The sequence below is a fragment of the Copidosoma floridanum genome, unplaced genomic scaffold (assembly GCF_036245765.1).
Source record: "Copidosoma floridanum isolate Cflo_tuat_1 unplaced genomic scaffold, Cflo_Japanese_pri ptg000013l, whole genome shotgun sequence".
In the NCBI taxonomy this organism is placed as follows: domain Eukaryota; kingdom Metazoa; phylum Arthropoda; class Insecta; order Hymenoptera; family Encyrtidae; genus Copidosoma; species Copidosoma floridanum.
In genome coordinates this window covers 2,826,489-2,847,543 of record NW_028321890.1, presented here as the reverse complement: position 1 = coordinate 2,847,543, position 21,055 = coordinate 2,826,489, and the positions used below count along the sequence as shown (strand labels likewise).

At 32.4% G+C, this 21,055-nt stretch overlaps 1 protein-coding gene across 5 annotated transcripts in view; it reads right to left on the bottom strand.

The window, feature by feature from the left end:
* The window catches only part of LOC106637471 (PRL-1 phosphatase), a 410,453-nt gene that overhangs the window by 282,566 nt on the left and 106,832 nt on the right, over positions 1 to 21,055 (bottom strand). The window contains exon 1 of one of the 5 annotated variants that reach the window (XM_089591086.1): positions 15,441 to 15,490. The exons of the other annotated variants lie outside the window; for them this stretch is intronic. The gene's annotated coding sequence lies outside the window, so the exon portion shown is untranslated. Of the gene's footprint in view, positions 1 to 15,440; positions 15,491 to 21,055 lie in introns of those variants that run through there. 5 annotated transcript variants of the gene reach the window in all.

Here is a 21,055-nt window from a genome sequence, read left to right as displayed (position 1 = left end):
GACATACAGATCAGAAAAAAGCAAGATAATCACACGCTCTATTCAATATACATTCGTGAAAAGCGTGCTGACAGGTAAGCGGAACCAGAGCCCAGAAGCTCCGAAGGAAACCCCTACTTCCCCTTTTAAAAAAGGAAAAAATTCCGGGAAAATCAAGAGCTTAGCCTCAAGATAAAAATTAATGGTGGTGACAGTGGCAAAGGTGATGATGCCTAAAAAAGAGAAAATTATCATTAAGGTTGCGGAAGAGCAGAGCTTTGCCAAGGTCCTAAAGAATATAAGGACTGATTTGAAACCAGAAGAGGACGAGATTACATTCAAAGGAGTCACGACGACTAAAAAGGAAGACCTTCTTCTTAAAGTTAAAGGAGTAAAAGACAGAGGCTCTGGTAAATAGTACAGCTAAAAGGGCTAGGATCCGTGAAAGCAGACGAGAAAAGAGTAACGCTCGAAATCTGAGGTCTGGATCCGATTACTGAGAAGGCTGACGTCAAACTCGCATTGAGTAGAATCCCTGGTTGCTCACCACAAATGAAAACAGTAACACTGCTAGAAGCCATAAAAAGAGGGCAGAAGGTAGCTTTGGTGAATACTGGAAAGACTGATGACAGATATAAAGAAGAAACAAAGAGGCTGTGAATAGGCTTCCCAAGCTGCCAAGTGAGATGACGGGTTAAAATCCTCAGATGCTACCGGTATCTGGGGTATGAACAGACAGCTCAGAACTGCAACAAAGAGGACAAGTCGAAGCTATGCTTTCGATGTGGTAGCTGCAATCACCGTGAAAAAGATTACAACGAGGAAGCCCTATGTTTCGCTTGCGGAACAGAAAATACCAAGCACGAGCAGGTAGCGGCAGCTACCCAGCATTTAGAAAGGCCCTAGAAAAGGCCAAAAGTTTGTCTACAAAATGCAGAGGATGAAAGCTTGATGACCATTGCAGACCCAAGCTGCACTGACTTACCCAAGCTATCAGCAGGGGAAGCAACAAAAATCAATGTTTCCATAAAACAGCAGACGACCAGACGGAATAAAAAGAAGGAAGCATCACGACGGTAATGACACTTCAATGGAAGGCCACGTCAATGATTAATACTCGTTAGTCCTAGCTCGAAGTATTAATGTGAAAGCGGATTCTAAGCCAGGTGTCCCAGGAAGTAGGTCTTGCCAGTTTAATGGGTATTCAGTCATCAGAGAGAATATTTTTTTCATTCAAATTTATTTCTCACGAAAATTTGTGAATTTTAATGATGTGTCTTTAGTATATTAGCCGTCAAAAAAGGCATGGACAGATTCAAGAGTAGAAGTGTCACCATCTACAAATGCGCCAATTGATACGATGATGAATGTATGAATATTGCTTGTATACATCTTAGAGTCATATAAGATTTCTAAATTTATCCGGAGGTTAGTTATGGATATAGATTAATTAATAATCTTATTTTTAAGGTAAAAAATGAGTATCAGTGGCTTGGACTGGTATTGCATGTGTATTACTTCCGAAAATAATGATCAGTCATATTACTTTTTGATAAACCTTAGACTAAAACAATAGAAAATACGTTTTTTTTTAATTGGCACAAAAAAAATATGATCAAAATTAGATTTAATAATTCTGAAAAAGCTTTGAGTAACATTGGTTTCAAACTTTGAGTAGAAATTTGATTATGTAGTTCATAAAGGTATTAATGGGTTGGATAAAAACATTTAAATAAATTTTTTTATGTAAAAATCTTACATGAGCCGACTGTAACCATCTGACGGTAGAATAACCCTTATCAATCATAAACCTCTTATTCCAAAAATAACTTTAACTACAGAAAATACATCATCATACCAATAAATTTATAAAGAAAACCGTTTTCTTTGGTTCAACATTTTCAATTTTTAATTTTAAATTCACATCGTTAAATTGGTATTATATATGATAAAAGTTTTTCACATATATTAAGTTTTTGTATTCCTTATAAGGTCAAAAAAGCAGGTAGACAATAACCTAATACTTCCAAAAAATACTGACAATGTCTTATTCTTGTATTTTAATCACACAGCTGGAATTTAAGTGTATCAAAAATACTATGGGAAAGAGTATCGCACGTAAATCTGTCTGTTCTGACCTATTTATTCAAATGGAGAATTAAGCCTACCAGCACACAAAAAAACATTTAACATCTGCAGCATTCAACGATAGAAGTGATTTTTACTATATTTTCGTTGTGTGAATTGACTTTTATATTTAATATGATACATGTGCATACTAAAAAAACTATTGGATCAAATAGCATGTAGGAAGGGGATTGTGACCTGCCTAGTGAAAGAACTGTATAAAGTAGGAATATATGTGCAAATATTCCTACATTATATGTATATATACGTATGTGTGCTTCTTACTTATTTTGCATGTATCTGTATTTCTGTGTGAAATTGCACACACCCAAACATTTATTATGGCGTAGTAAGTCATGTAAATACTTTTAGCCATACGTTTTAATCTACTAACAACAGCAGAAAAATAACATTTTTAAGAAACTTTCATGTGACAAAGTTTCTTTACAAACTTCACAACACAGTAAGTCGGTAGATGTAAGATGTCAGTAAATGTTATTTCTTAATTTGATGACACTTATAAGATAATGTGTAAGGAACTGAATTATTATGAATGTATTGTAACTAACAGATCGTTGAAGAAAAGGCTCCAGAGGAAAATGTTAAACTTTTTACCATGCAAGAGTAGCTTAAAGTAGACTAAATTTATAACCTGAGAGGTTACTGATTTGCAATGGCTAAACAAGAGATGTTTCGAGGAATGTTTTATGACTTTGTGGATAAAAGAGAATTGAAAATATATAAATACATACCTCTATCTACATCTCAACACTCATGAGTATACCAAATGAAAAATAACTTAAGAAAATTCGTTTATTTTTAAAGATACCAACAAGGACAGATATATTGAATTTGAATAGCGATAATTAAACAATCAATTCAACACTCATTCATATACCAAGAAGGTATACAACTAAAATAATAAAATGTTTTTTCCCAAATTTATTAGATTAATAATTCAATGTCACAAAAAAATACTCTCTACTCCAGCTATCGCGAAAAAAAAAATTAATACAAAAATAGACACATATAGATAAATGGAAAAAAGCTTGACTTTTAATACCGAGGATTTATGACTCTGAAGTTTGCAACGTTGCGTAAAACGAATATAAAAAAAAAATTTTTTTTTTTTGTAGGATTTGTAATTTGTAATTATTTTTTTCCTTAAAGAGGCTCCGTCATGACGATCCTAAATGCTAAACCTAGACCAGATAAGGTAAATAGTTAAAAATTTACTGACTCCAATTGTATAATTACTTATATCGCTTACCCTACAAAATCTCAGTATATCAGTCATTTTGTGCAGCACTTTTTAACACGTACTTTTATGGCCAAACTCACACACGCAATGAAACAACCTAATAACTTGAATAAATCAACAGTTTCCGTAGTTAGAGTGCACACGTGTAGTAAAAACAAATCTTTTACATGACACCTATCAAAGAGAATGTTACCCTGGAAAATTTTGAGATGTTCTTTTACAAATGGATCGTATCATTTCATTTCCACAGGTAAGCCTACGTTACTTTGCACCAGTGATGCCAACTATACCTGAGTTTTCGAGCAAAATTATGACCTACGACGTGAGTTAGCATCTCTGCACGAGGGACCCTCCTTAAGTGGCAGTGGCATTTGATTACAAAGGAAAACATATATGTAGATGGCAGTGGTATTTGATTGCGAAGGAAAACATGTGTGTATTTTGGTTTATAAAACATTATCTCAAACAAGGAAAAGAATACAATATATATATGAATATAAATATATATCTTCCTATATTATACAGTCGTAAGAGTAAGAGCGAGATTTTGCTTCCCCCCCCCCGCCGCTCCCCCTAGCAACCCCTCAGCTCCCGCCCAAATAAGGTAGTTTTTCTTTTATTTTCTTGCATTTTTCGAGTAATCCTACTTTTTTGCTAGCTCCCCCCCCCTCCCAGCTCCCCTCCATTCCCCCACCTCCCCCCCTTTCCCCAGCTCTCCTCCCGACTACCCCCAGCTTCCCTATATATAATGTTAATATATTCGTTAAGCCTTATATATTAACTGTTACAAGTGGTCTAATTTTCACACATAATTTCATTTGACCATAACAAACAATTTTGTTACAATTATCTTACTTACGATGTTTATTTTGATTACATACTCGAAAATGTCTTTTTAGGTGCTCTGCTCTTACATAACCTTTTCCACAATTTAGACAAATATTTTTTTGAACATTTTTTTCATGACTTTTCAAATGTCTCTGTAAGTGATAATTTCTTTTTAAACTTTTTTCACATTGAATACACTTAAAATTTTTTTCAATGTTTTGGAATTCCTTTGTGTGACGCAAACAGTTTTTCTTGTTTAATAATATAATGCTACACAGATCACATACAAAAAATTTTTTTTTGTGAATTTTTTCGTGCGATGATAGACACTGTTGATTTGAAAATTTTGAGATACATTTGTCACACTGATAAAATGTTGCATTTATGATGGTATATCTGAGAACATATTACAAAAAACGGATTGTTTATGATTACATAAATCTGGGTACTAGACAGTACTGAAATTTGCTTTTTTAATGAAAGATCAAATTTGCAAGAAAGTATAAAAATAGTAATGAACTATAGAATAATTTTTTTGTTGCTCTAAAATTTCATTCCAAACAATATTTTTAATTTCAAATTGGTTTTCTGATTCAGTTGGGATAAAAATTTTTTTTTGGTTTGAACATCTATCTAGACAGTGCAACATGTAATTGCCAATTAGAAAATAATGGTTTTCTAAAGTATAACCCTAAGGCATCAAAACTTCGACCTTAAAACTTATTGATAGCCATAGAAAGAGTTAAGATAAATGGAAATCGTTTTCTGTACAATATAAATCGTAGTAAAGAAGAATTGTTTGTATTGAGTGTTATTCTTAGACTAAAGACTTTATTTCCTTTTTTTTTACCTGAAAGTATTCCAACTTCGATGTTGTATTTAAATAATTTTGTAATCCGTAATCTTGTACCATTGCAAAGTCCTTCAGATATGTTTAAGTTTCGTATCAACATAACAATAGCGTTGATTTTGAAATCTAATTCGTGTTAAAAAAGACCGTCTTTACTACTATTTAAATATTCTGTAGAGAAATAAGTATAAATATTATCGTCTCATTTATTGACTCCTTTGTGAGTTGCTTTATCAATACTATAGTACGTTACTAATGTTCCTACCATATTATTTAAAATTTTTTTGTTCAAAAAGTGATTGTATTCATTGTGAGATGTTAATATAGCTTTACTTATAAAAGAATCATCATCATTATTAAAAATTTAAGAACATTTATCATTTGTTCTCTCTGAGGAATTATAAAAGTTTTAATTTTACCTTCCCCTATATCCAGTAGCAATAAAAAAAATTTTTTATCAATTGAACGTATATTATTTTTAAATAAAAAATATTAAATAAAGGCCATTAATTGAAAAATTTTATGATTTTACTGGGAGAATTTGACGAAAGTCTTCACCTAAAATTATTATTTTATTTTCAAAAGGTTTATCACTACTAGATAAATCTTTCAAAGTCCTATTAACGATTTCTGACGCTTTTTTTGGTACCATAGAAGCTTTATCTCAAATAATTACTTTAACATTACGTAATTTTCGTTTATCTGGCTCCAACTGGAAAAATGTACTTTCTATAGTGCTTAATTCTAAAGAAAGTCTGAAAATTATGTAAGTGGTCATTCCCTTTGGAAGCAGAATAGAAGCAATACTTGTACAAGCCATCGTAAGAATTTTTTTTCAATTGATATGAAATAATAAATTAATCTTTTGTATCGAAAATTTTTTTCAGATCCACCAGGATCATCGATGAAAAAAATTTTTTTTTTTAATTTTATTATTTCTTGAAAAATTCGACGTTGATCATGACTGAGTTAAGAAAACATTTCATGGAATTAATGTTTACAAAATATTCTTTTATCATTGTCAGTATCAATATTTTTTTTCATCGTTTCTGTTGGTTCTGGTTAACTGAAATCTTTACAAGACATATTTTCAGAATTAAAAATTCCGTTTAAATGTAAAAGAGCTTTATTTTAATTATCTTTACAATCTTCAATGAAAAATTTTTTGTATTTGTTCCAAATAATACTATCAAAAAAATTTTCAGACATAATAAACCACGCAAAAAATTTTCGTAGTTAAAAAGGCAGCATAACGTTACAGCTTCTTCAAAAATTATATCGTTTTGAAAATCGTGTTCTACTAATCCCATTGAAATAGCTGTTATTAGTCAGGGAAAATGAAAAGTGATTGTTAAAAATTAATGTAATTAATTATGATTAATATACATTTGTTACATATATAAATTTTAAGTAACAATTAATATAATTGGGGTTTTTTTCTATACTTTATAAATCTAATTTGCAACTGTGGGGGTTGGTGCGCTGAGCGCGCAGGGGGCATATATAGTTATAAAAGCTTAGAAATATCTATTGACACATACAGAATAGACAGCTCATTTAAAAAAGGGAGCCACTAGAAGAAGTAATAAAGCTCACCAACAAAAAGTCAAGGGCACATCTCTCTCTCTATATAAACTTCACCACTTTTATTCGAAATTAGCAGCTTGTTCTTCATATTTCCTTAAAAGCAGACCAGTAATTACTCCCCAGCGTAGAAAATTTATTCCCAAGTATTTACGAAAAATGCCATAGTCCTCCGAATTCTGTAAAATATACTTCAACATGTTATTTTCATACTAACAATTAATTTTATCATTTTTTAAGGCTCCACAAAATATTAATACAAATCTTAATTTAAAAAAATCATACTTATAACTCAATAAAAGGCGGGGTTGGCGCGTGGAGCCTCACTAGTATATATATATATATATATATATATATATATATATATATATATATACACACATTGTTACGCATACTACTAAAAATTAAGACACATTACTTAACAAAATAAAACTAAGCTTTATTAGTATAAGTGAACAGAATTAATTAGCTTGAGGTTACAATCACGAATAAACAACTTTTTTTCAAATCAACAACACCTAGCAACGCATAGCAACATTTTTGATAGCGCGGCAACTCATATGTTTTAGTACTTTTTTTGAACCGTTTACTTAACAATATCCTCTTCTCTTTCATATTGTTGTCCCAACAGTCACAAAACTAAGCACCGTATAATACTTACAGCTATTACTTTTATCTTCTTCTGTTGTAGCTACAGGATATTAATACTGCTCCAGAATGTAGAGTGACACTATAGGACTTCTTTTCCATGTTACCAAGTACATTTTATCTAGCTGTGAATCATACTTCATCCAAATTTTCTTTTTACAGCTGCAGAACTTGAAATCTTTAACTTGACTTCATCGCCAAGTTACCGAGCATCTTCAATCCTATTGTATCTGTTTTAACCTACTACACCTTATTCATCAGGGTAGTGTGAGAGATAGATATACGGTTTAATCTTTGGACATAAATGAGGAATGACGTTCTGTGGACCCTATTTCACATCCCTACTCTGGCATTTTCCCAACGTCTTTAGAAAAGTAAACCAAGCAAAATAAAACCGAAGCAGAGTAGTTAAGACGATTTTCTTTCGTAAAAAATCGCAATTCTGTTGGCATGTATTATTTTTGTCTTATGTTTTGGTGACTTAATAATAGCGTAGACAACGTCATTGATCTTTTTGACAACTTTAAACGGACTTTTATTTGTCCTTACAAAAAATCGACTTTTCTTGCTTGTTTATCGTAATGAATCTTGATCTTGCCAGATATAACAGCTATGGTGGTTTTTGTCAAGTCATGGATTTCTGCCATCTTCTTCCTCAGGTTTTGTACATTATTCTTCAGTGACGAAATATTGTGATGTCATCTAAATAAACTAAGCAAATTCTGTATAATTATCCCTTAAGGACTTCTTCCATACGTTGTTTAAAAGGCTCTGATGCATTGTATTATCCAAATGGCATGACTTTGGATTGCCATAATTTTTGTCGAAGAGAGAAAGCCGTAATTTCTTTATCTTTATTCTCAATTTTCACTTGCCAGTAATTTTTTCTTGAGAATTACTGAAGAACACCAGGAACTTGATGATCTTTTAATAACTTCTTGTTTCTCCATTTTTGTTATTAGAGTCAACTTTCTCTTGTTTATAAATAGCTAGTCATCTTAGTGGTTGTCTAATTAGTCTTGTTCCTTTCTCCAAGTGTATCTCATGTTCGACTAAATCACATTTTTTTACGATATTGTCATCTTCGAAAATATCTTCATATTTAATTAGTATATCCGCTAACTTTAATTTCTGGTGATAATCCGATTCCATAGAATTTTTCAGAAAAATATACCGTAACTAAACTGGAACAGTGTCCTATAGGTTGATAAGTCCTTGAACAGAGGCAACATCTTAATCTTGCGAGTCTGTTTTTTCAAATGTCAAACTACAAATTTTTTCTGGTAAGCCCATCTTGTCAAAGAAATCACAAATGCTTTAATTCTAAGCTTTACAGGAACATTCTCACCTGTTGGAAACTTTAGTGTCACCGAATCAATGAGAATTTTAATATCTACTAAATTACAATATTTGAATTCAAAATGGTTACGTCAAAAACCCAAGCTAATACAAAATTACAAATTTTATAATCAATGTACCTTTGGACATAAATTTACTAAAATTTCCAAGAATCGTTCTGTTATTTAAAACTGAATCTAAAGAAGCTGGCTTGCTTACTGTTAAACTTACTCATGTAAGTTCAACAAAACTGAGTTTTCCTGCCAATTCAACGCATGCAGTTAAGAACAATTATACTTCACATGGATTTTTTCTCCATAATTTCAGAACTGAACACTGATGGCGTTTGAAGGCTTTCTTCCCTCAATTGCTTCGGGATTAAAATTCAACTGCACTACTCTGTATGCTCCTTTAACAACATAAGTTTCTTGAAGTCTTCTATTTTCTTCAAAAATTTCCTTAACCTCTAATTCCCGTTAAAAAGCAACTCTCAAAGAATCGATCATCTCTAATTGAAGCACTTCCCTAACGAAATTATCAGCAATCCTAATAATAAACTGTAAAGAAACAGTTTTATCTTGGGTAGTAAGCGAAAATTCAAGATAAACTACTGAAACTAGCTTTTGTAAATGAACAGCTACACTTAAAAAATCTTTATCGAACTTCTGTTTTCTACTCTGTATTTCAGAATAACACATTACTGCCAAATATTATTCCCAAAACGAACCTCAAGTTCGGAAGTCAAACCTAACAGTCCTTCTGACTCTGAAAAATTATTAAGCACCGATTTTGCCTTTCCACGTAAACAAGAAATTAAAACAACCATTCTCCTGTTATTATCCCAACTATTTAACTTGGTGATCAGACGAAACTAACTGTAGAAATCTCTAAGTGGATAACTACCGTCATCGTTGTCCACCTGAACATTAAAATGAGGAAATGAGCCAGTCACTAAACCATACGAAAGAGATTGTCCAAAAGATGCATGTTGAGTCAGAAGAGGTTGTGTTGACTGTGATGTCTGAAGTAGTTGTGGAAAAAGATTTTCAACAATACTTATCTGGTTTATACCACGGATTTGTTGACCTTGAGCAGTTCGTGTTTTTTCTCTGTCGTAACTGTCTTTCGTTTGAGAGGGAGTCCCGTTCGGCTAAAAGTGTATTCCACTCAGTAGGTAAACCCACAATCATCTAGCGAGCATCACAAAGAGTTAACCTTAACGGCTTGAGTGTCCTCTTATGAATCTTCTGTTGTTTGCGTAGTGTGTCCTTCATTTTCTGCTGTACGTCGTCAAGCTAAACGTACAAATTGTCACAATTTTTCTGCAGCTCAACTAGTTTACTTTTAAATTCTATCGTTTCATCTCAAGTTTTCACTACTCGCCTTGTGTTTTTCAGCTGGTTTTCTAATTCCAGACACCGCTGTTTTAGATTCTTCCAGCTATCACTTCATTGCTTCGGTCTCTTCCGTTGATGTGTATCTGATGCAGGGTTTCTTCAACCTTGAAACTCTTCACATCCGTATCCTGAACAAGCCCCTAAAATTGTTACGCTTGCCAGTAACAATTAAAACACGTTACTTTACAAAACGAAACTTAGCTTTATTATTAAAAGTGAACAGAAGTAATTAGTTCAAGGTTACAATGTTGACTAAGCTTCTAGTTTTTAATCAACAACAACACTTAACAACGTAGAGGAACATTTTGGATCACGTAGCAACTCATACGTTCCACGACTTTTTTAAAACCCTATACCCAAAAATACATGTATACAAACACATTGTTACATCGAGGCTGCGCTCGACGTACCTTTTTTTTCCCTCCTCCTCCTCGTAAAGCCGCGTTTTCGTGTCAAGCTAAATGAAATACATGCACACATACACCAAGTACCAAAGCTAAGGCTTCGTGACACACATATAAGGAGAGACCGAGTAAGACAAAGAAGAACTAGTCTACATCTCCCTCCCTCTTTATGCGTCGACATCGCCTGATGAAACTTAATAATTATTTCCTATCCTTTTTCTCCTCTGTGTCTTAACCATTCGTAAATAAGCCGATGCTCGAGCCAGGATGTTGATCCACACATCGGCCAGCGTTCATGCAACGTGACTTGACAACAGCATGCTATACTTCTACCACCTTCTTTCCCTAACACTTACAGTACCTAGAGAAGTTCTAGAGTTCTAAGAACCTATGTGCGTCTCATCGTCTCTGGCCGTAGTGGCAATGATAAATAGGCAAGATTTTCGGCTATATAAGCCCATGGCCTCCTGCACGAGCAGCTCAGTCTCAAAAAAATTCGTTCAATGGTCAGGCCAGCTTGGGTGTATACCAAGAGCAGTAGCCAGACTAAAGGCATACGATCTGGAGAACCCAGTTGATGCATTCAATGGTCAGGCCAGCTTGGTAAAACACCGAGAGCAGTAGCCACACTAGATTACACGACTTGGAGAATCCGGTCGAAGTCTATTCGTGACCTGGAGAATCCGGTTCACAATTTCGATTCAAATTATATCCGGCCACCCGGATCTTGTTTCGAGAGCTACTTGTACCCACCCCCCCTTTTTTTTCTTTTAATAAAAGTAAGTAATAATTATTTTTCTAAACTTAATTCTTGTATATCTCCCAATAGTTTTTCTCTTCGCGTAAAACCCACTATTGCGTGCCGTTTAATCCGGATATTAATGGCCAAGCAGGTGGTGAAAGAAAATTTTTAATTTAAAAAATAATAAAAATCAAGCAACGCTAAGTTGCGTGCCAGTTGGTGCAAATTCCGATCCCCAAGCAACTAGCCCTTAAGTAAAAATCAAGTTGTGTGCCAGTTGGTGTGAATGCCGATGGCCAAACAACTAGTCCTGAAGTAAAAATCAAGTTGTGTGCCGGTTGGTGTAAATGCCGACGGCCAAATAGCCAGCTTTTAGTTAACCCAATTTTTAAACTATACATCGTGCGTCGCTAGTAAAATACTGGCAATCAACGACTATAGACCCCTAAAAAGGAACGAACTTACCAACTCCAAATAAATGGCCAGTTACGTGCCGTGGGTATAAATACCGATGGCCAAGTAGCTAGCTAACCAATCTTTAATCATCTACTCTGTTCCTACCCTAGTACTCCGTTCTCAAACCTAGCTGCCGTGTCCCCAGGCTATTAAGTGAAAGCTTAGGCCTAAATACAAAATTTACTCCTACGCCGTCTTCGACGTAACCACATATACATATTTTTCTACACTGTCTCTATAGACCAGAGCTTTCTCCACAACTTTTCTGCATCCTTTATTAACTTCCCCATGCATTCAACCCTATCATTTAACCCCAATTAATTTGATTTGAGGCTTACTAACTGTAACTCCCCCTGGACCCAGCACAATTTTTCGAGGCCCCCACGAACCCCCATTGCCACCTTAAAAAAACAAAAATTTTGTTAATTTGTTCATTATTATAATCAAATGAAATTCGCAATTATTTTTTGTGTGATCCCCCCTACCTATTTAGAAGTGCCCCTCTCCTTAAACTCCTTCACCACTGCCCTGCACTGTATTTGGAAGAAATACAAGCTATTTGGCACTTCTTACAATATGAAGGAGAATTAAAAAAATTAAATGAAGTATAATAAAATCGTCCGAATAGTAATCTTTTCCTAAAACATTAAATATTTTAAATAAAGTGTAAAGTAAAATATGATACATAAACAGATATAGTTTACTGAATTATATTTTTATGTGTTATATACACATACAAGGCTCTGAAGCTCACCTAAAAAAAAAGAAGTGAAGGGCAAATCCCTGTTTGTACGTCAGATTTACAGCATTCATTTATAATGAACAGTCTATTATTTATAAAAAAAGGCAAGTTACTTTTTTTAGCTGCCGTCGCAAGTTATTTTTTTCTTTTTTTTTAGTACTTTTAAAGAATGCCGTAGTTTTTCGTATCTGGTAGGATTCAATTTGTCATATTTTATTGCCTTCTTAACAATGAATTATATGAGTTTTTAAGGCTTAGTGAAATGCAATACCTAATCAAATAATATTAAAAGTACAGCATCATCGCCTTGTGGGAAGTTTGCGCACGGAGCCAGCAGAGTGGTGTAGCTCCACTAGTATATTAATGTATACACAATACACTAGTGGCACTCCACTCTTTCAAACACTTCATGCGTCAGCTCCTATAAAAAAGGGTAACTTGAAAATTTTTGGAACTTGTTTAGAAAAATTACTATTTAAATTTTGAGTATATTATTTAGTATTATTTCTGTGTTGTGAAAATAATTCTCACAAATTACACATTACAAAAACTGTATCAGAATAAAAATTTTTAGACTATTTTTTTATTTTACAACACAAAGCATTATAATTGTAATATTTTACAACAAACACCTTACCAGCTTATTGAGTAAAGTCATTGTTGGTTATAAAAATGTCCGTATAGAGAGTTCGATGGTTTATTGGAAAATATCTTTCCATTAAACATAATAATAGCTGGGGTGTATTTGACACAATCACTACGCCCTGTAAAAAGTACCCAGTAGGATTGATGACCAAGCCATCTGAGAGGAACTTTGCAAGGAACCCGCACGAAAGACTCGCATACTTGGGGAAATAAGGGGTGGTAATTACGGGAAAAAGAACAAAAAAGGTTAAGATTAGGGACATTAGATACGTACGAACTCTGCCAGGGATATACGTTGGAATCTTTATACAATATAATACGATATAATATTCAAATTGATAAAATTTCTGAAAAAGATAGCACAATTTTGCTCTTTGTTAAATAATGACACTTTTTTGCATGGTTTTCAATTTCAGAACATGTTTGAGACAATGATACAATGAAAAAATATGGAAGCTATTTAACAGAAGATTTTATTGATAAAAAAAAACAGGGTTCTTCTACACATAAATTAAATTTCTTAATTAAGAGGCAAATAATGCTCTTATTTGATGTCTCTTCAGTTAAACACAGATCAAAAAAATGTTTTCAAAATTATGATAGCGAACTAAGAGAATTTTTTTTGTCAATGGGCCTGGAGGATCAAGAAAAACTTTTTTGTACAAATTTTAGCTTTATTACTTTATTTAACGGGGTAAAAATTTGTTATTAATAGCTTGGGCTGGCACTGCCTCGGTATTGCTTCCAAAAAAAAAACCAGTCATAAGATCTCTTCTTTACCTTTAGACTTAAACAATATAGAACTTGGCACGATCTATGTGATTCAAACATACATTTAAAAAAAAAATTAAATGTTTTAGGTGAAGATTATTGTCAAATTCATTCTGTTGTAAAAAAAAAACTTTTATAGAAGTACACTAATAACCGAGTCTATTGAATTATTATTTATATATAAATTTTTTTATACTTTAAAATTAACAAATCTTTGTTTGATAAGTAAAAATGTTTTTAATTTTTTATTACAGGTTGGAGAAGAAAAAATCGAAATATTTAAAATCCTTAGACATTGGTCAACAAGTAGTAAATGCTTAAAAATATTTGGTGAATTTAAGAAGTTTTCGGTTCATAAAGTAATATTAACTTCTCGTAACAAATACACCTATTTTTTAAGTGACAAATTTTTCAATCAAATAATTAGGGATGTATCAATGTACTACAGCATGCATTGTGCAATGTGCAAACGTGTTGCTAAATCTGACAGTAACATTTTTAAAAATTTTCTAATCTAAGTTTTAAATAATATTTGTTGAGGTCGCCTACTCTATGAACTAAATTAGAAAGGAGGAGCAACAATTCTTTTACCACATTATCACGACAGCCTACTGGCCTAGTCACTGAGGCCAGCTACTCACAATTTATGGACATGTCCAAGCCAAGCGAAACATTAAAATCTGTCATTTTTTGCAAATTTTTTTTTTTTTTTTAGCTACTTGTCTTAGATTATGAGCGAGTTGAGAAACAGTATCTCACCCGGCGCTCACCAAGGTACGTGCGCACCAGCGCTAGAGTACATTCCACTATCTTCAAGCGCATGTCATTTGTAATCTTTATCTCTTTTTTCTAACCATTTCATATCCATTGTAAACGAGTTGACAAGAACGCTTTTGATGCGAAAAAGGCGCTGCGCAAACCCACGACCCCTAGGACAGTGTTTTGTTTGAACCAAGCACGCGTATCACTGAGCCAACATCCTTTTTAGTTAAAGCAACAGTTATCTTAATGAAAAGTGAAAGTATGCAATGGATTGTGCAATGGTACACGATAGTGAATTATGTAATTATCTAAGTATCACATAATATACAATATTATGTATAAATAGCAACTTGAGAAAAAATATAAAATAAAGTTTTGATGCTAAAAACTGTTTAAAATACAGGTAATTTATTATCATTACTTTTTACACTATATAGAAAACAATTTTTTTTAGTTTTAGTATTTGTCATTACAATACATAAATCACAAGAACAAAGTTTTGACAGTGCTCACTTGTATTTGAAAAAACCTTTATTTACTCATGAACAGATTTATTTAGCATTATCACGATGCAATGCCGAAGACGGTATATTTATAAAAATTGGGAGGATAATAATCATGAAATAGAAAAATGTGTGAAATAATAGTTTTCGTACCTGGTGGTGCATGTAGCTAGGACAAGCACCACGTTTGAAGGGACTCTTAGTTATGGTTGTATACGCACCAGGTACAAATTTTATTTCTTATACTAAGGGCACACCTGACCCTCAAAAATTTCCAAGGTAGGAAATAATACATTTCTTACCAAGGGCAGAAAGTTTAACTTGCGCGCGCGAAGGGCGCGGTTATTGTATGTTAGTGCCCGAAGTAAGAACAAGATTTTTTATTTCAAGAGAGCTAACTTACATAAGAACACTTTCCACCTGGTAACTGACTTCTACCCTAGGGCAAAAATGAACTTTGAACCTGACAGAACGAAAATGTTTATTCCTACCCATAGCTGGAACATAATTAGCCGGTAAAAAGTACTCCCTAGGGTAAAAAGCACTGCACCTGAAAGACGGAAAAAAATTTTTAATTAAAGTAAAAATAAAAATTAATAATACTTATAAATTTTAAACCAAGAAATCGTTTAACGAATTAATTAGCAAAAAGAATCATTAAAATATAAATATTTATCGTTTAATTAAAAGTTTAGTGGAAAAAAAACTTCTCTGTGGTTGTATAGGGCACCTCGTAATGAGTAGCACGTTTATTATTATTTTATTAAAATGTAAGATATTTTATGTAACACGTGGTGATCAAATACTTCATAAAACTTGCACATACAAAACTTTAACTTTTATAAAACCATCAGAATTGTTTAAAAGTCAACGCACTAAAAATTTTATTATTAAAAGTAGCGTTAAAACAATACTCATTGTTGATAAACTGTATATATTTCTTTACAAATAAGTTGTTTAGAATTAGTAATTTTTAAAAAGTTGATCTATTTTTCTAATTGGCAAAATAGAGAAAACAAATGTGATCCCAATGCAGCTGTGGGGGCTAAAAAAATGTAGTGAGGCGACTGTGGATGGGCTCATTTAAAAACAAAATCTTTAAAAATAAGAAAAAATACAAGCATTTTCTCTTAGTTTGTAAGGGGCACTGGGAGGGTTATTATGGGGAGTGTGGGGAATGAATGTAGTAAGGCCCACCTCAACTACAACATAATAGTATAATATACACGCGCGCTCGCGCGTGTGTGTGTGTACTATTGGAGCTCTGGTCCCTTGTGCGCCAACTCCTATTTCCAGTATTTAAAATTGACTAGAAAAATGAAAAAATTTTTCTTGACAATCGTTCAAAAAAAAGTAACCTTATCAATAATTTTATGAAAAACAATAAGAGAAATAAGACTATTTTCTAAAAATAACAATTATAATAGGCCAATATGTGCTAATATTGATTTTTCTGCACATGTATTTAAATATAGTTGATATATAGGTACAATAAATACAAGATGCCATATATTTTAGCATTTTTCTTCGAATAGCCTTTTTAAATATTTTGCACGAGAGTGATTTGCGATGACTTCCACGGTTATTATTGTTTAATTATCATGTGAATTTCAAATCATCGAGAATATGTATACATGTGTTCACGAAGAGAGAATTGCTACAGCTACTGCCCCAGCTGCAGTGTAGTAGTCTAACTACCATACAGTGCACTCACACTCTCATTATCAAAAGAGCTAGTCTCTTAAACAGTAAAGCGTAAGTGCCAGTATATGAGAAGATGGTCACACTATCGATGACGGAGCGCACTTCATCCTCTCACCAGAAAAAAAAGAAAAGGCTATTTGTAAGAAATTGGTTTTAAAATTTTGTTAAGATATATTAAGTAGTTTTCTACTCAAGTTATATTAAAAATTAATTAGAAAGAATAAAAAATTATTTCGCTGGTTTCAAATGAAAAAATGTCTTAATAGGCATTTCAAATTTTTATGCTACTCCAAAATGTTTTTTTGTTTTTAAAACACTAAGAATTCATTTGTTTATTTTTTCCCGTCATATAATCACTGAATAATTACGGAAATTGGGAGATTCTTGCAGTTACTCTAAAACTCGTACATTATATTGGTCGCTTCTCTAAAATCGTAGTTTCCACTATTATTTGCTAGTTTTAACTTTATTTTTAGCATGACTTATTCCGTCAAATACTAACAACTACCATTAACTCTTTTTGTCAAAAATATACTTCTCTAAAATTAATAGCAAAATGTGAAATAAAGTAAACTTTATCGATAAGGTAAAGGACTTCAGGTATCTTTGAACAGCCCACAATCTCTTTCGTTTTTTTCTAGATTTTTGGGGTAAAATATTTTTATCAATAATAATAAATAATCATTTTTTGAGTCGGCTAGTTTTAAAACTGTATACTCATACTTTTAATATTATAACAAAAACAATGTTACTGTAGATAAAAGTTTGAAACACTTTTTACCAAATAGTAATTTTTATCTTATTGTGTCACATTCAACAATACTTTTTTAATATTACAATTTTAAATTTTAGTTGTCTATAAACCTTGCAGTAAGTATCTACAATGGTCATAATTTTTACTTTTTGCTGCTAAAAATATTCATTATTTTAAAAAAATGTTCATGATAATGAGATTGCTTTTTGTGTTATTAATTTAAAAAAGAAAGAAACGGACAACAGTACACCAATGCGAATATCTTTGTTTTCGATTTAAAACTCATGTAATAAAAAATTTAACGAAGTGTAACCCGTAAAAACAGCTCATGTTTTTAGTGGCATCTCTATACTCTTTTTTGCACTTTAGAATGAGAGAAAATTCGTCTGCTCAATAGTTTCATAAGTTTTCCAGTGTATTGGTGTCGCTCTTGCTCCAAGTTTTAGATACCTAGTCTCCCAAGCAGTGAGAGATGGTCCCTGCTTTAGTTTGAAACAGAAAGCACCCTGCGTAGCAGAATTTTTATGTAGGTCCCGATTTACGAAGATGGAATAGGGAGGGGATAAGGATTAATTAATCAACACTAGTGAGATGCAGTAAAACACCTGTAATATTTACAATATGTACAAATTAGCGGAAGCTTGTAATAAAGTTACACTAAATGAAATATTCAACTAACCTGAATCAATACAATTGCCGATAATAAACCTCTGTACAATGTCTCACAATAACGGAGCTCGCGACTCGGAGTCTTATTTCATACTGACTCTAACAATAAGGAGAACCAACGGCAAAGCCAAGCTTGATGATTCACACAAGCTTTCATGTATATATTTCGCCTTCAAACCTCAAATTAGCACCTTTACCGCTTGATTTTGATTTCTAAGGCGGAAAAATAGTATACGAAACTCGTTCGAAAAGGTTTTTTTACGAACCTCGTTACGGCTTTCGTCTTCGGCTCGTGCCGTAAGTTTCTCGGTTCGTGAATCGAAGCCTTTGCAAACTCGTACGTAATATACTATTACCTACCTTTATAGTATAGTGATTTTGGAAAGTCATACCACACAACCCCCCTCCACCCACCTTTACCTCTCCTCGGTACCACTCTAAATAAGGTAAAATTCTAATAGTTTTTACATAATTTATATTGGGTTGAATTACCGGTAAGCCTTAAGCCTTAAGGTAAACGAATTCTATTCGTTAAAACTATATTTTTATTGGGTTAAACTATTGTTAAGCCCCCCCGTCCGTCCGTCCCCCTCGTAATTTTTTAACCTAATAACCGGATGACCCAGTAAGCCCCCCTTAGAATTTAAAAAACTTCCTTCAGCCTTCCATCAGCAGCATCTCTAAATGACGTACAATTATAACAGTAATCATGTCATTTTCAGTTTAGTTACTTTTTGCGCCCCCACTCTCAGCTCTCCTCACATTTTTTAAGAAAACCTCTCAGCCGTGTTACAATTTTTAAACAGCTACTTTTTACCACTCCTTAGCTCTACGTTAATAATTCTTATTCGAACGTAATAATTATTTTAGCTGTATAATTTGTTAGCACAGTTTCATACTGACAGTTTTTACCTATTATTATTGGATTGTATTTTTACTTAGTCCCTTTGACCCCCCCCCTCTCCTCATAACTTTATTACCCCTACAACCAGATAATCCAACACAATTTTAAAGAACTTTCTTCAGTCACCCTTTAGCAATATCTCTAAATGGGGTTAAATTATATCGGTTTTAATGTCATTATTAGTTATATAACTATTAGTCCCTCTTTTTAAGCTCTCCTTACAGTTTTAATAAAGCCCCTGATTTCTAGCATATTAGCACATTTTCACAGCACCGTTGAGGTAGTGCTATTGTGCGCTGGTTTGTTTTTCTTCAATTTTCTAAAACCTTATTAATCGAAGTATTAAATATATATAAGAAAATGACATTATATTTTTATACTTGATTAATAACAACGAATGAACTTTTAGAATATTTAAACCGCAGACCCCGCTCGTCGCCCTATTCTCCCTCTATGAAAAGATAGAAATCATATTTATTGAAATATGTCAAACAATGCGCGTCGTCATGAAACAATATTCAAATAATAATTTTACTGTTTTAAAAGATTTAATTATTATGTAAATGAACTGTGCAAGAATATTACGTACAATTTAATATTTTTTCTAATGTGAGGAAATTAAATTTTTTTTATCTACTTTCAATTAGTTACTATTAAAAATTTCTTTCCAAACGATACTTTATATTTCTAAATTATTATCAGGTACAATTTGAATAAATTACATTTTTATTTTTGCATCTTGATAACATAACGTATAATTGACCATACAAAAACAGTGGTTTTTTCAAATATAATCTTACATTATTCAAATTTTGACCTTAGGATTTATAGATAGTCATTGAAAACGCTAAGATTAAAAGAAATTGTTTTCTGTATAAAAAAAAAAAATTGGTATTCAGGATTATTCTTAGTATACAGACTCTCTTTCCAATATTTATCCCGTTATAATTTTTGCTTTATATTGTATTCAAGTAATTCATATATATATACACACCCTTATTTTATTGTCTCCTAACATCTTTAAAAATTGTATGATCTCATATACAATGTTACTTTGAACATCATAATTCATATTAACCTTTGTTTTTTAATGTGATTATTTACACACCAGTATGTAAATATTTCTATTAGATACTTATAAATATGGTACATTATACATGAATGTAAGTCAGTCAAAAAAAAGGAGCAGGCTGGTCTATGTATCTCATGGGCAGTGTGAAAAAAGTAGACAAAGACGTCGATCATTTTTATACATATATATATAAATAGAGAAAAAAAGAGGTATAGTTATGGTAAAATGGAGTAGGGTGTTCTCCAAGGTACAAAAGAATTAACCCAACAAAAAATTGAATTTTTTTCTTATTGAATGGTGAGAATTAAGAAACAGTAAAATAAGACATTTTTATCAAAAGTTGTAGGGGGATTGTAGACATACCAACTAAAACTAGTGTAAAATATAGAAAGATTTCAACGTAATATAGGTCAATATAATATGTTTTCGAGACTTTTCAACTCATAAGCTACATTTGTTCAAAAAGTTTTTATTTATAATTCAATTCATTGTTATTTGGACAGAAACTGATGTAACAGAAGGAACAAAAATTGAAGTTATTAAAGAGTGGAGGTGAGGTGTAGACAAATATAAAAATAACAGGTATTTAAGTAAAATCGTAATTTTTTGATTAAGGGGGTGGGAAATTAGCCCCTCTTAGCCCTATTATGAAGTAATCTCACAAAAATGATAAAGTATCTTTACAATACATTTTAATTTTAAGTGGGGGAGGAGGCTGGGAAAATGGAAAATTACCTCATATGTACGCTACTACAACATATTTTCACAAAAAAACTATACGTTTCTGTAGGGGGGGCTGGATGTTAAAAAGACGCCCTAAATTTGAAGCAATGTGTAGGAAAAGGATGTGCGGGGAAAAAGGGTAACGCATTTGTTGTTAGGTTAAAATTATGGAGAAATACAGAGAATTTTTTC